The 12,927-nt window shown below is 37.2% G+C and overlaps 2 long non-coding RNA genes across 3 annotated transcripts in view; one reads left to right on the forward strand and one right to left on the reverse strand.

The window, feature by feature from the left end:
• LOC134484691 (uncharacterized) overlaps positions 1–4,887 on the forward strand; it is a 36,316-nt gene extending 31,429 nt beyond the window's left edge. The window contains exon 3 of the long non-coding RNA XR_010062344.1: positions 4,054–4,887. This is a non-coding gene — a long non-coding RNA (uncharacterized LOC134484691). The remainder of the gene's footprint in view (positions 1–4,053) is intronic.
• Positions 1,626–11,559, reverse strand: LOC134484690 (uncharacterized). 2 transcript variants are annotated; one of them, XR_010062343.1, is made up of 4 exons: positions 9,371–11,559; positions 7,063–7,224; positions 4,558–5,121; positions 1,626–3,969 (listed from the first exon to the last, which is right to left on the reverse strand). It is a non-coding gene; the product is annotated as an uncharacterized LOC134484690 (long non-coding RNA). The 2 variants fall into 2 exon arrangements; XR_010062342.1 differs by having other exon boundaries at positions 1,626–5,121.
• Between the last annotated feature and the right edge of the window lie 1,368 nt (positions 11,560–12,927).

Below are 12,927 nucleotides of genomic sequence, written 5' to 3' on the forward strand. Positions count from 1 at the left end.
TGCTTGTTGATGAAACCTTAGCACATAGGAATGAATAGTAACCATCTTAGTATAGTTTCAGGATTTTATTGTATCTTGTTTGCCATGTGCCTTTCTATTAAAATGCTATCACTTTTCTAAGTCTCTTAATTTAACTGGAGAGGTTTGCAATATCTCCTAGTCTGTTGGTTATTCATATAATTCGTCTTTGGTGTTGTTATTGAATTTTATGACTAACTTCTTAATATTCTTTATTTTGAAGGTAAAATATATATATATATATGTATATACATATATATATGTAAAATAGTTTATAAAAAGATTACAGATTTAGTGGAAATATAACTTAGTGATGAACAATTTTATAAGTATTCTCTAAATTATTGAATATTCTACATTTTATTAGTATAAAAATATTATAAATACCACATCCTTTATTAACTTTAACACACACTGCTCCAGTTAATATAAACACAAATATGTTCGTCATATTTATCTTTGAAATTTTCTTAGTTTCTTAGTTTCTTAGTTTCTTGACTTTTCTATCTGAGCTTTCTCATCGTTTTTCAAAAATAAATCTATTGCTCTTTTATTGAGAATCATAATGAATATTCATTGATACATAGATATATAAGAATGTGACAATATACACAATGGTACTTCATTCTCCCTAGGAAAACTAAACCGAGTAAGGTAACAAAGACTTAGAAAGGCAAATACCATGTGTTCTTTTTCAAAGAGATCAAAGAATCTCCTATTAATATACTTGTATTTATGTGAAGCTGTGGGTGGTTTGAGTTCATTTAACTGGTATACGTCACAGAGATTAGAGAGATTAGAGAGTAGGGTTTTAAACAGTGTGGTATGGAAGATATTGAGCATGTGGGATATGAATCTAGAAGTAAGAATAATGAAGAGAGACTAGTATAAGTGGTGAGGGACATAGGGCAGGCGGAAACAAAGAACTGAGGAAGCGAGGATGAGGGTGATTGTCTACAAACATAACATATGGCAACCTGTTACTTTATAGGTTAGGTTATAATAAATATTAAAATTTAAAACTAATACCATAATGTTCAATGCTATAAACATCATGTTTGAGGAAAAATGCCAGGAAGTGATATCAGAATGAAAACAATATATTTATCTTATTTGATCTTAGTCATATTATCCATAATTACTTGTTAAAAACAACATTTGTCTGCCAAATTTATGGTACCACTTAAAAATTGCCTGTGATATAATAATTCCTTATGATAGTAGAGAATTTTTATTATTAGGTCAATTTTTAAAATCTGTGATTTGATCTTGTTTTAAGTTTCTTTTTACCTAAATTTGGTCCTCATGACATTCACTCATACTAAATTATAATTTTCAATTTTAACATACTACTCTAAAATATGATCAAGAGGGTTGTTGAAATTGCTCAATTATAAGTAATATTATCCATAAACTACAGGACATCCTCCACAAAGCTTAAAGGTACAAAGAAGATAAACAAGAAGAATGGCCAAAGTGCATAAGATTGACTCTCACTTAGAATGGGGAATAAAATAGTCTAGGAAGCCGATTGAGGAAAGGAACTAGATGAGAGATGGAAGGAAGAGGAGAATGGATCCTGTGTGTGAAGGGAAGGAGATAGGACCCGATAGTCATGAGAAAGAAAGGAAATCTTGAACTTAAAGAGATGAGGAGGTGGGAGAAACCTCCAGGAAGAGAAAGAGACCTGGTATAATGGAGGTACCCAGGAATCAATGGGGTGACCTAAGCTGTGAATTACATTGGTGATATGAAACATTAAGAGGCCAACTCCCATTGCCTGGAAAGACCAGCAATGGAGGGATAAAGACACAAATACACCCACAAAACCTTCTTCGCAAAATTTTTCAAGCCTAAAAGAAAATCTGAACCGCATTCTAGGGTCCATATTGTCCTTTGCTTTACTGATGGCTGGTAATTTTTGCTTAAATTAAGGATTTGAGAGATTATCATTTGAAGTAGGTATACAATATTTATACTGTTATATTCATGCTTTAGCTGGGCCAACTTTGTTGCCAATATCATTGCAAAAATTAAAATTGGAAAACAGAATATTTGAGTACACATTCAGTAATATATATAAAGTCTCCTTTCAAAGAATGTACAATAAGAAAATGTAATACAATATTCATTCACCTAAATGTCTGGAAGGAAAATATTTGACTTTGGGAAACAGAGAAAACCTAGGAACTTGAACTGTATGTCACAGGAATGGAACTGGGAGTGGAATTATTATCCAGAATAATCTCCTCCACCCCATGTTCCTAGATCTTTATACCCATGCCAAGCCCCTGACCAACATTGTCTATTCCGAACATGTACGTACGAATGAAGCAAAGAGAAGTCTCCAGCATTAGAGATATATAGTATTTAAAGGTTTCCAGTGTGTCACAAGAGACACTCTTGGAAAGGGAACCCTCAAATCTGGTCAATGTAAAGAAAGCTGTTCAACAGTTAGATCATGGCAGTTCTCAGTGACATCATCATTAGGTCCTCCCTGAAATATCTCTTGTATCCTGAAGAGCTCTAGCTTTTCTGTGATGTCACAAGTGTCATGGTGACAGCAACTGCCTCTTGGATATTCTTTGAAGACCTCTAGGGTTAACTCATTGACCTCTTATTCTGGCTAAACAGCCATTTGTTAGGGAGATAAAAGAGAAGGAAGCTGGCCTTCTGTCTTTGTATAAAAAAAGGAAGAAATAAATGGTCCATGGGAAAGCTCAGTGAGTCTTGGGTAGGCGTTGAGTGTTGTATCTGAAGAGATAGCCTTGATCTGAGCCTTACACACATGGGAATACAGAGCTGGGATTCTCTCATTATCATCTGGACTTCCCTGCTTGATATGGTTTCTTGAATTCAGAGAGTTTATATAATCATTTTCTTCATTCCAAAAGTCAGTTGGTGGGAAGGGCACAGTTGTTCTAGTGAGAGCTCATGGCTTTCACTCTTTATGCCCTGAAGAAAAAGGTCCGAAGAAACAAAGGATAGACAAGTATTGTCTCCTCAGCTCAGTGTAAACGCCTCCATGCTTTGGATACCTATAGTGCAGTTTGTGTCTGACACTGATATTTGGGAGAGAAGAGCTTCTAGTTGAGACTTCATCATCTCAGTCTTTCCACTAGTATTACTCTGATTACCATTTGCTGATAGTTACCCTTTAGATTTCTGAGTCAATATGTGTAATTAGCTGACAGATGTCTTTTCTTTAATTTATTTCATTTTTTTTAAATTTTAGCAAATTTTATTGCTTTTTTTATTTGGATATTTCTATATTTGAATTTCAAATTTGATTTTCTTTCCCAGTTTCATGTCCATAAGACCCGTAACTAGTCCCCCTAACATTCTTCTATAACCTACCTTAGTGAACCTTGATATTACCTTGAACTGAGAGTTAAACCTAGGTTGGACCAGGAACTTCTCCTTCCATTGGTTCCCAACAAGGCCATCCACTGCTACATATGCAGTTGGACACATAGGTCTGTCCAAGTACAGTCTTTGAATATTGGTTTAGTACCAGAAAGCTCTGGTTCACTGGCATTGTTGTTCTTATGGAATTGAAATCCCCTTAAGCTCTTGTAATTCTTTCTCAAAAACTACCAACAAGAGATCCATTTTTGGTTCACTGGTTTGCCAGTAGCATTCTCTTCTGTATTTGACTTGCTCAAGCTGTGTCTCTCAGGAAAGATGTACATCTGGTTCCAACTATACATTTGGTGGCTCCTACAGCTATGAGGTTAGGTGGAATTTTCACATGGATTATGTACACCTAGGTCAAGAATGTAGAATCCACAAATGGCAATTCCAAACACCTCCCTCTTGTTCTTATGAACCTATTGATGTTGAAGTTTCCCTGGACATCAAGCCATTCATCTCCCTGCACATCCTCCTGAATTTTATGTTTGTCCTGAAGTAACAACCATGGTAAAACCTCGAAAACCTTCACGTCTGGCCCTAGAGGAACAGGAAGTTAGATATTAAAGAACTGATGTCTAATGAGACTACTGAAACATATTCTATATTTCATGTTTTCCTTAGCTTTTCTGATGTCTCGAAATTTTTGGATAAACTAAGGATTTGGAAGTTCATCATTGGAAATAGGTACATAATATTTACATTTTTATATTCAACCTTAGGTGGGACCCTTGGGTTGCCAAAATCATTGCAAAAAAACATGAAATTGGAAAACAGAATTTTTCACTTCACATTCAGGAATATATAAAGTCACCTATCAAGGAATGTACAATGAGAAACTGTAATGAAATATGAATTCAATTAAAGGATTGTAGGGAAAATGCTGGCCTTTGGGAAACAGAGATAACCTAGGATATTGAACTGTATGTCACAGTAATGGACCTGGTAATAAAATTATTATCCAGAGGAATCTCTTCCACTCCATGTTCCGAGATCTTTTCTACCCATGCAAAGCTCCTGATTATCTTTTCCTTTCAGAGCATGTAACCACTAAGGAAATAAAGAGAAGTTTCTAGCTTTAAAGACATGTAGTATGAAAAGGTTTCCATTGTTTCACAGGAGACAAACCTTGCAAGGGCACCCTCGAATCTGGTCATTGAAAGGAAAACACTTTAGCAGGTAGGCCATGGCAATTCTCAGTGACATCACCATTAGGCCTATCTAAAAAAATCTGTTGTATCCTGGAGATCCCTAGTTTCTTCTGTGATGTAACAAGTGTTGTCCTGACAGAAGTTGCCTCTCCAGTAGTCCTTCAGTACCTCTAGGGTTTACTATTTGGCCTCTAATTCAGCATAAACAGCCTTTGGGAAGGAGAAAAAAGAGGATGAAGTGATCAAAGATGGGAAGAAGGAAGCTGGCCTTCTGCTTTGTTATAAAAAAAAAAAAGAAATATGTGGTCCATGGGAAATCTCAGTCATTTCTGGGTAGTGGTTGAGAAGGTTTGCTGAAAAGATAGTATTGATTGGAGCCTTTCAAATATGGTAATCAGGAGATGGGAGCCTCTCAGATGCATCTGGACTTCCCTGCTAGTTATGGTTCCTGGAAGTCGGAGAATTTATATCATTCATGTCTTTTTTCCAAAGCCAAGTGTTGGGAAGGGCACAGTTTTCTTTAAAGCTGATGGTTTTGGTCCTAAGGAAGAAGGGAAAGACAAGTATTGTGTCCTCAGCTCAGAGTAAATTACTCCGTGCTTTGGATTCCTAGAGTGCAGATTGTGTCTGACACTGATATCTGGGAGAGAAAATTGCTTCTATTTGAGATTTCACCATCTTCGTCTTTGAACTAGTATTACTCTGACTACCATTCCCTGACAGTGACCCTTTAGATTTCTGAGTCAAAGGGTGTAATTAATTGGCAGTTTTCTTTTCTTTTATTTCTTTCATTTTTTTTCTTTTTTAGCAAAATATATAGCTTTTTTAAATTTGATATTTCTATATTTACATTACAAATGTTATTCCTTTTCCAATTTCCTGTCTCTAAGATCCCTAACAAGTCCACCTCCCATTCTACTATAATCCCCTTACTACCCCTTTGCATTCCCATGAACTGTGAATCAAATATAGGGAGGACCAAGAGCTTCTACTTCTGTTGGTTCCCAAGAAAGCCATCTGGTACTAAATATGCAGTAGGAGCCATAGGTATGTCCATGTACATTCGTTGAATATTGGTCTAGTACTAGAAAGCTCTGGTTCATTGACATTGTTTTTCTTATGGGTTTGCAAACCCCTTTACCTCTTGTAATCCTTTCTCAAAAGTTATCAACAAGAGTTCCATTTACAAGTAACTGGTTTGCCACAAGCATTCACTTATGTAATTGACATATTCTAGCTGTGTTTCTCAGGAAATGTCTATATCCTCTTCCTGGCAGAATGCACTTCTTAACTTCAACAATCTTATCTTATTTTGGTGGCAGATCTATCTATCTATCTATCTATCTATCTATCTATCTATCTATCTATCTATCATATATATATTGGCTCCTATGTGAGGTTAGATGGAATTTACCATTGATTCTGCGCATCTAGAACAAGAATGTAGAATCTACAGATGCAAAGTTCCCTCCTGTCCTTATGAACTTATTGAAATTGAGGTTTCAGTTGAACTCAAAACATTTCTTTCCCTGCCCATCCACCTAAGTCTTATGTTTGGCCTGAAAAAAGAATCATTGTAAAATATCCAAAAACCTCAAGTGTGGCCATGGGAACACAAGAAGGAAGATATTGCAGAAATGATATCAAATGGGAATAGAGAAACAAATTGTATAGTACATGTTGTCTTTGATTTACTGATGTATGATAATTTTTGGATAAAATAAGAATTTGGAGTTTATCATTTGAAGTAGGTACAAAATATTTACACTGTTCTCTGCACTCTATACTTCGGCCCTCTTTTTTGCCAAAATCATTACAAAAATGCAATTGTAAAAGAGAATTTTTGAGTACACTTTCAGGAATGAATACAAAGTGCCCTATCTAGGAATGAAGAATTAGAAAATGAAATACAATATTCACTCAATTAAAGGTCTGTATGGAAAATAATGGCCTTTGGGAAACAGAGAAAAACTAGGAAATTGAACTGTATGTCACAGGAATGGACCAGGGAGCAAAATTATTATCATGAAGAATCTCCTCCACTCCATCTTCCTAGATCTTTTCTACCCATGCCAAGTCCCGATTAATTTTGTCCATTAAGACCATGTAAACACTAATGCAGCAAAGAGAAGTCTCTAGCGTTAGAGAGATGGAGTACAAAAGGTTTCCACTGTGTCATAGGAGACTCTCCTAGAAAGGGCACCGTCAAATCTGGTCAATGTAAGGAAATCTGTTTAGCAGGTAGTCCATGGCAGTTCTCAGTGACATCATCCTTAGTACCCCCATAATATATCTCTTGTATCCTTGAGAGCCCTATCTTCTTCTGTGTTGTCACAAGTGTTGTCCTGACAGCAACTGCCTCTCAGATATTCATTCCATATATCTATGGTTTACTAATTGGCCTATAATTCAGTGTAAAGAGCCATTTTGGAGGGAGGACAAATAGGATGAAGATATCAGAGATGGGGAGAAGAAAGCTGACCTTCTGTCTTGGTACAAAAAAGGTCCTTGGGAAAGCTCTCTGAGTCCTTAGTAGGTGTTGAGTTGTTTCATGAAGAGATTGTCTTGATCTCAGCCGTCTACAAATGGGAATTAGGAGCTGGGGTCCTCTCAGAAGCATCTGGACTTCCTGCTCTTACAGTTCCTGGAAATCAGAGAGTTTATATCATTAATTTCTTTATCCCAAAACCCAAGTTTGGGAAGGTCACAGTTGTTTTCCTGACAGCTCATGGCTTTTATTCTTTTTGCCCAGAAGAAAAATGTCCTAAGGAAGAAGTGAAAGACAAGTACTATGTCCTCATCTCAGGGTAAACTCCTCCACGCTTTGGATTCCTATAGTTCAGTTTGTGTCTGACACTGATATCTGGGAGAGAGAAGTGCTTCTAGTCGACTCTTAATCATATTAGTCTTTTCACCATTATTATTCTGATTACCATTCCCTGACAGTTACTCACTATATTTCTGAAACAATAGGTGAGAATGGCTAGCAGTTTCTTTTTTCATTTCTTCCATTTTTTTAGTAAATTTTTGCTTATTTTATTGGCTATTTCTATATTTACATTTCAAATGCTATTTTCTTTCCAAATTTCCTCTCCATAAGGTCGTAACTGGACCGACTCCCCTTCTTTTACAACCCTCCTTACTGCACCTTGACATTTCCTTGAACTGGGAACCAAACCTGAGAAGGACCAAGGGCTTCTACATCCATTGGTGCCCAAGGAATCCATCCTCTGCCACATATGCTGTTGGAGCCATAGGACTTTCCATGGACAGATTTTGAATATTGGTTTAGTGTCAGAAAGCTCTGGTTTGTTGGAATAGTTGTTTTTATGGGGTTGAAAGTCCCTTCAGCTCTTGTAATCCTTTCTAAATATCTACCAAGAAGAGACATGCTTTCTGCTCACCAGTTTACCACTAACATTCACTTCTGTATTTAACATGCTCTAACTATGACTCTCTGGAAAGATCTTTCTCCAGTTCTTGGCAGCATGCACCTCTTAGCTTCATCAATCTTATGTAATTTTGGTGTCTCCTAAACCTATGAGGTTTGGTGGAATTTTAACATGGATTATGCACAACTGGGTCAAGAATGTAGAATCCACAAATGACAATGCCAAATAGATGCCATTCTCTACTTATGAAACTATTGAAGTTAAGTTTTCCCTGGACCTCAAGACATTCCTCTCACTGTCCATCCTCCTGAACCTTATGTTTGGCCTGAACAAAGAATCAGGTTAAAAAACCCTCAACCCTCATGTCAGAACCTTGGAAATAAGGAAGGGAGATATTAGAGAACTGATTATCTTTTGGGACTACAGAACCACATTCTAGAGTTGATATTGTCCTTTGCTTTACTGATGTCTGTGATTATTGGATAAAATAAGGATTTGGGAGTTTATCATTTGAAGTAGGTTCACAATATTTACACTGTTATATTCACTTTATCATTGGGCCAAAATCATTGCAAAAAATGGAATTTTAAAACAGAATTTTTGAGTAAACATTCAGGAATATTTATAAAGTTCCCTATCAAGGAATGTACAATAAGAAATTGAAACACAATATTCATTCAATTAAAGGTCTGTAGGGAGAATACTGGCCTTTGGGAAACAGAGAAAACCTACAAAATTTTTATGTATTTCACAGGAATGAACCTGGAAAAAATTATTATCTAGAAGAATCTCCTGCACTCCATTTTCTTAAATCGTTTATACACATGCCAAACCCATGGCTAACTTTCCCCATTCAAAGCATGTAACCACTAATGAAGAAAAGAGATTTCAACAGTTTTAGAATGATGGACTATGTAAAGGTTTCCACTGTGTCACAGGAGACGTACCTGGAAAGGGCACTCAAAATCTGGTCAATGTAGGGAAATCTGTTTAGCAGGTAGGACATTGCAGTTCACAGTGACATCATGATTTGGCCCTACTGCAAGTATCTCTTGTAACCTGGACTCCCTAGCTGCTTCTGTGACATCACAAGTGTTGTTGTGGCTGCAACTGCCTCTCTGATATTCTTGCAGTACCTCTAGGGTTTAATAATTGACCTCTAATTCACGGTAAACAGCCATATGGGAGGGAGAACAAAGAGGATAAAGATTTCAGTGATGTGGAGAAGGAAGCTGGCCTTCTATCTTTGTATAAAAAAAGGAAGATGTACATCATCCTTGGGATAGCTCAGAGTCCTTAGTAGGGATTGAGTGGGATCTCTGAAGAGTTAGGCTTGATGTGAATCTTCCACATATGGGAATCAGGAGCTGGGAGCCTTTCAGAAGCATCTGGACTTACCTGTTCATATCATTCCTGGAAGTCAAAGAGTTTATATCATTATTTTTTTTTATTCCAAAGCCAAGTGATGGGCAGGGCACAGTTGTTTTGCTGAGATCTCATAGCCTTATTCTTTTTGTCAAGAAGAAAATGGTCCTAAGGAAGAAGGGAAAGACAAGTATTGAGTCCTCGCCTCAGAGTAAATTCCACCATGCTCTGGATGCCTATAGTGCAGTTTTTGTCTGATACTGATATCTGGGAGAGAGAAGTGTTTCTAGTTGAGTCTTCATCATCTCAGTCTTTCCATTAGTATTACTCTGACTATCATTCCATGAAAATGACTTTTACATTTCTGAGTCAATAGCTGTGAATACTTCGCAGTGTTCTTTTCTTAAATTTCTTTATTTCTTTTTATTTTTTTAGCAAATTTTATTCCTGTTTTAATTGGGTATTTCTATATTTGAAATGTTATTTCCTTTCCCTATTACCTGCACATATGATCCCTAACCGGCCCCACTCCTCTTTTTCTATAACTCCCCTACTGTCCGTTTTCAATTCACTGATTTGCCTCTAGAATTCACTTCTTTATTTGATATGCTCTAGCTGTGTCTCACAGGAAAGATCTCTATACAGTCCCTGGCACAATGCACTTCTTAGCTCCATCAATCTTATCTAGTTTTGGTGACTGATGTGTATATATTTTTGCCACATGTACGGCCTGCTCTGAATGGGATTTCCTCAGTCTCTGCTCGAAATTCATAGATATTATTGTGTCCACCTTTTGAAAAGGATTAAAGCATGCACATTTTGTGTATCATTTTATTGAGCTTCCAGTTGTCTGTGAACTGCATCTTTGGTAATTTTAGCTTTTGTGCCAATATCCACTTTTGGTGATTTCATAAAATGTGTGATTTCATACCATTTTGTGATTGGGTAACCTCAATCATTATGATATCTTCTAGATCATCCCATTTGTCTTTGGCTTTCTTGAGATAATTGGTTTTAAGAGTTGAGTAGTACACAATTGTTTAGATGTACTACATTTTCTGTATTCATTCCTCTGATGAATGCCATTACGGATTCTTCTAGCTCTTGGGTATTATACATAAGGCAGCTCCCAGAAATGAACCCACACACCTATGGGCACTTTACTTTTGACAAAGGAGCCAAAACCATTCAATGGAAAAAAGAGCATTTTCAGGAAATGGTGCTGGTTCAACTGGAGGTCAGCATGTAGAAGAGTGCAAATCGTTCCATGCTTATCACCGTGTGCAACGCTTAAGTCCAAGTGGATTAAGGACCTCCAAATCAAACCAGATACAGTCAAACTAATAGAAGAAAAACTAGGCCAGCATCTCAAACACATGGGCACTGGAAAAAATTTCCTGAACAAAACACCAATGGTTTATGCTCTAAGATCAAGAATTGACAAATGGGGTCTCATAAAACTGCAAAGCTTCTGGAAGGGAAAGGACACTGTGGTTAGGATAAAATGGCAACCAAGAGATTGGGAAAAGATATTTACCAATCCAACAACAGATAGAGGGCTTATATTAAAAAGATGCAAAAAACCCAAGAAGTTAGACAAATAACCCTATTAAAAAATGGGGTTCAGAACTAAACAAAGAATTCACAGCTGAGGAATGCCGAATGGCTGAGAAACACCTAAAGAAATGTTCAACATCTTAAGTCATAAGGGAAATGCAAATCAAAACAACCCTGAGATTTCACCTCACACCAGTGAGAATAGCTAAGATCAAAAACTCAGGTAAAAATAGATGCTGGCGAGGATGTGGAGAAAGAGGAACACTCCTCCACTATTGGTGGGAGTGCAAACTGGTACAACCATTCTGGAAATCAGTCTGGAGATTCCTAGGAAAATTTCACATTGAACTACCTGAGGATCCAGCTGTACCACTCTTCGGCATATACCCAAAAGATGCCCCAACATATAAAAAAGACACATGCTCCACTATGTTCATCACCCCCTTATTTATAATAGCCAGAAGCTGGAGAGAACCCAGATGCCCTTCAACAGAGGAATGGATACAGAAAATGTGGTACATTTACTCAATGGAGTATTACTCAGATGTCAAAAACAATGCCTTTATGAAATTCATAGACAAATGGTTGGAGCTTGAAAACATCATCCTGAGTGAGGTAACCGAATCACATAAAAACACACATGGCATGCACATGATAAGTGGCTATTAGCACAACTGCTTGAATTACCCTAGATGCATAGAACACATGGAACGCAAGATGGATGATCAAAATGCGAATGCTACACTCCTTCTTTAAAAGGTGAATAAGAATACCCTTGGCAGGGAATAGAGAGGAAAAGATTAAAACAGACACAGGAGGAACACCCATTCAGAGCCTGCCCTACATGTGGCCCTTACATATACAGCTACCCAATTATACAAGATGGATGAAGCAAAGAAGTGCAGGCCGACAGGAGGCGGATGTAGATCGCTCCTGAGAGACACAGCCAGAATACAGCACATACAGAGGAGAATGTCAGCAGCAAACCACTGAACTGAGAATAGGACACCCGTTGAAGGAATCAGAGAAAGAACTGGAAGAGCTTGAAGGGGCTCGAGACCCCAAAAGTACAACAATGCCAAGCAACCAGAGCTTCCAGGGACTAAGCCACTACCTAAAGACTATACATGGACTGACCCTGGACTCTGACCCCATAGGTAGCAATGAATATCCTAGTAAGAGCACCAGTGGAAGGGGAAGCCCTGGGTCCTGCTAAGACTGAACCCCCAGTGAATATGATTGTTGTGGGGAGGGCGGCAATGGGGTGAGGATGGAGAGTGGAACACCCATATAGAAGGGGAGGGGAGGAGTTAGGTGAATGTTGGCCCGGAAACCAGGAAAGGGAATAACACTGGAAATGTAAATAAGAAATACTCAAGTTAATAAAAAAAAAGAAAAGAAAAGAAATGGCATGCTAAAAAAAAGAAGTTAAAAACATATATGATATTTTTTAAAAGGCATTTTTTTCCATCCACTCTATGTTGGGAAGCCAAATAAGCAGGTTTTTCTTTGTTTTTATTTTGATAACTGTCACTGAATCTCCTTTGTCAAATAAATAAGTTTATTTTTCTTCTGCTTGCATCCTGTCTGACCTTCCGATTGCTTTTAGCAACAGACCTCAGAACAGATGAAGCTAACGGGGGTAGAGACATTACAGTTGTTGTCCTGCTTTGTACCCGAGGCTGTCAGAAAGTGTTCAGTAGTTTAAGGTGCTAAGTCCTGGAATGGCTTGTTGTATAACATATAGCTTTAAGTCTTGTTAGGATAAAAGTCTTCAAGAGCTTGGTAGGACTTACTTCTAAAGTATATACTAATAAGTATTAATAAAAATAGTAAAAATAGCAATAAACAATAATAAGAATAGGTGACTGGGATTTTTAATGAAAGGAATAATGGCAATTTTATTGACCAAACTTTTAAGATAGAAAAGGTTTCTTAAACATTCTGCAGAGGAAGACAAAATTCTCAAAGGAGCATGCTGAATGTGGTAGTTTAATGTCTTTTCCTAGCAAGAATTCATAGGCAAATAAAAG

This window comes from Rattus norvegicus (assembly GCF_036323735.1).
Source record: "Rattus norvegicus strain BN/NHsdMcwi chromosome Y unlocalized genomic scaffold, GRCr8 chrY_unlocalized_3, whole genome shotgun sequence".
Lineage (NCBI taxonomy): Eukaryota > Metazoa > Chordata > Mammalia > Rodentia > Muridae > Rattus > Rattus norvegicus.